Genomic DNA, 3,899 nt, shown 5'->3' with positions numbered 1-3,899 from the left:
ATGAAGTATTATTATAATTTTTAAATTTAAAATAAGTTTTAATTTTATTTTTAACATTTGAATATTTTATTTTTATTTTACGCATCTTATTTGGTCATATTTTAATTTTTTGGTCAAAATTAATATTTTTTTAAATACTCTTCTATTATAGTGTGATAGTTGTTGTGATTTAAAAATAAGGATAAAGTATTAAATTAGTCTTCTATTTTTGGGCGTAATCTTGTTTTGGTCTTTAAGATTTAAAATATCCTATTTGAATCCAAAAAAAAATTCATTTAGCTTCAATGCATGTAGTTCTACCATTAGGTCAAAGTTAAATAATTAACGGAATGTCCTACATGACAGTAGTACAAGAAAATACAAGTTTTAGATGCACAAAATCAACCGTGGATGCATCAATACATTTTATTTATTATTTTCCTTTGTTCTATAGAAAATATTTCATTTAAATTGTAAAAAAGAATAAATAAATGTATTGATGCATCTACGGTTGATTTTGTGCATTTGGAGCTTGTACTTGTTCTCCTGATTACCAACCTTATTCTTGTACTGTTATCATGTAGGATATTCCGTTAATTATTTAACTTTGACCTCACGGTGGGACTATATTGAAATTAAATAAAAAATTTTTGGATTCAAATAGGACACTTTAAACCTTAAGGAATAAAATAGGATTATGTCCAAACGTAAAAGATTAATTTAATATTTTGTCCTAAAAATAAAAAAAATAAAAAAAATAATAGAAAAAATAATTTTTATAGTTTTAACTACTATAAAATTATAATAAGATGAAATAAAATATTTGAAATAAAAAGAGAACTTTTCAAATATAAGGAATAGAATAAGTTATAGGAGTTAGTTCAAATATTAACAACTAAATGAATATTTTACCCTTAAACTAGCATAAATTAACTTTTTATTTTTCGTTAAAAGTATTATCTCCTAACAATTTTTCTAAAAAGATTTGATTAATCAACAATAATATCGATCATGAATTAAAACACAGGCTATAGCTAGCTAGGTATAGAGGAAAAAAACAAGAGAGAGAAATAGCATTGCAAGATGAGGTACTAAACAGTAACTCAACTCCCGACAAACATAAATCTGCTTGGATTTTCTTGTAGATTGATAAAATGTTAATATGAATACTATCATATATTTGTTAGAGTTAAATTCTAAAGTAGTACCTAAAATTTATGAAATGTATTATTTATTTTTTAATTTTTTAATTGTATTATTTATATTTTTAAAATTGAAAAAATATACTTATTTAGTCCTTTCTAATTTTTCTATCCAAATTACTTTCTAACGACAGTAATGTGGCAATAGATTATCAAGCTAGTATTCAACAACGCCGTTTTTTCCAAACTAGTAAATTCATTCAAAACAGCTTCCATCAAATTTTATTGTTTTCATCAACAAAAGCAGCAATATCTTTAGAGAAAGAAGAAAAAGAACGGTTACTCTTTTTTCTCATGGCCTTCATGTTCTTCTGCTTCTCAGAGCGCTTTTTTCTTGCTTCCAGCCTCCTCAATATTTAAAATAAATCTTCAGCCATAAAAAATATTCTTTCAATTTTTTTAGACATTCTTATGGAGTACATTATCTCAAAAAAAAAACTTCCTGTAGTTATTGGCATCAATGTTTAGTCCATGTCAATTGCCAACATTGTTCCAAGCAGGTACTTCATGGCTGCAAAACCACCACAGCTCCAATCTCAGTTGACAACAAAACCACCACAGCTATATTTCAATACAAAATCATCTCAAACACTGATCCATTCTCTTCTTCAACTTCAACATGCAAACAATATCCTCAGATCCTCAGCAAACAATAGCATCAGCAACAAAATTATGAATAAATAACAAATAAATCAGAAACAACAAATAACAAATAAATCAAAATAAACTCAGAAAATCAAAATAAATAAAAATCATGAATCCACCAAACAAATAAATCAGAAAATCATGAATAGAAAATAAAAAAATAACACATAAATCCATTCCAGCGAACAATAAACTAGCAAGCAGAGGATCAGGGAGTGTTAGAGACTGAGACTTGAGACCTGAGAGGGTTGAATGCTTGAATCAGAGAAGAAGAAACTTGAGAACTGAGAACTGAGATCTGAGACCTGAGAGGGTTGAAGCAGAGACTAAGAAATGAGACACGGCGACGGCGAGGAGCAGCGAAGCGGCGCGACCCACGGCGAGGAACAGCGAAGCGGCGCGACTCACGGCGACAAAACGAGCTCGGACAGAGAGGGCGACAAGTAGAGAAGGGGTCGGCGATGAGTTTAAGCTCTGAAATGGGATGGTGGGTGGTGGCTATTCTTGGAATTCGAAGAGAGGAGAGGATTATGGCCTATAGGTGGGAGCTAGGGTTTTCTGGTGGGTATGAGTGAGAGAGAGAGACAGAAAGGAGTGGGGTGGGGATTCAGGGATTGGGGCCTTTAGAGAGACAGAAAGGGGTGGGGTGGGAATTCAGGGATTGGGGCCTTTTTGGCCTTTCATTCGTTTTTTTGTTTTCACCTTCGAAACGGGCGTCGTTTAGTAGTTTGGTTTAAAAAAAAATCGCTAAAAAACCGAACGATTCTCCCGGTTCACCGGTTAACCGCCGGTTTGACCAATTTTTTCACCGGTTTTTTGCCAGACGGTTTCTGACCTTATCCGAACCGGTTAAGTGACCGGTTCCCGGTTTTTTCGGTTGAACCGGTCGGTCCGGTTCGATTTCCAGAACCATGATATTTACAACTCCTTCCTCTTTCTTCACTTCTCCTCTGTTTCCGTTGGAAGGAAACATGTTCTTATCAGATTTGTTGTGCAAGGCATTGGCATGTTATTAGAGTAACCCCCAATATCTTAATTATTATTATTACTATTGTTATTATCTTCATCTCTGATGAGGGATTTTGAGAATGAGAATTCAGGTATTGATGTTGTTCTCTTGATCTTCTTCGTTGTTGGGTTCACACCAAAACGACCGTTCATTGAAAGACCAAGGCCCAGCTCAATCTCTTGTTCTGCATCTCCATCACCATGGCGATGTTGTTGTTGTTGTAGCTCATGATGGTGATGATGGTTCCTAGACATGAACCCTTTTAGCATATCTCTTGAAAAATCGTTCATGCGAGTTCTGCTGTTCTCTCTTTCCTCAACAATTTGTGCCACTGAAAAATTTGGGATTGAAACAAAAAAAAGATTATCTTTTTTAGAGAAGTAAGAATACCCAAATAGCTCAGAATTCACGAAGACTTGAAAATTGAAGTTTGTTTTTGGTAGGTAATCGAAAATTGGTGATGAACCAGAAGAAAAATAAGGTCGAATCAAATGGTTTTTGTACCCATGTAGTGAGTAAAAACGAACAAAGAAGAAGAAGAAGTGGTGCGCTACTTCTGCAGTTAGGGATAAAAAAGAGTTCAGAGACCATATTGGGTTAAACACTTTCAATTGCCACGTCATGTAATCGTTAGACACTCTAGCGTGACAATTTATTGTCATATCACTATCACCAAGAAGTAGTTTGGATGGAAAAATGAGAAAGAACTAAATAGGTGTATTTTTTCCAATCTCAAAGACATAAATAATGCAATTAAAAAATTAAAGACCAAATTGATATATTTCATAAATTTTAGAGACTATTTTAAAATTAATCTTATTTATTATACTACTTTGATAAGTATGAAAAAAATTACTATTAACTTGGAAGAGGATATTTAATTTTATAGCTCGAGTGAAAAAAATTAAATGTTCGTTCTTTTCTTTTTTTTTTTTCTTTGGTTTTTCATTCCTTAAAATATTCAAATAACCAAGAGTCGGCGCAAACAGAAAAAATAAAAATGTCAACAAGTTACATAGTTATTAGTTAGTAAATGGGATATAAATCTTAAGGTAATTAAAATT

This window comes from Arachis duranensis, chromosome 3, assembly GCF_000817695.3.
Source record: "Arachis duranensis cultivar V14167 chromosome 3, aradu.V14167.gnm2.J7QH, whole genome shotgun sequence".
NCBI lineage: Eukaryota > Viridiplantae > Streptophyta > Magnoliopsida > Fabales > Fabaceae > Arachis > Arachis duranensis.
This window is presented reverse-complemented; position numbering follows the sequence as displayed.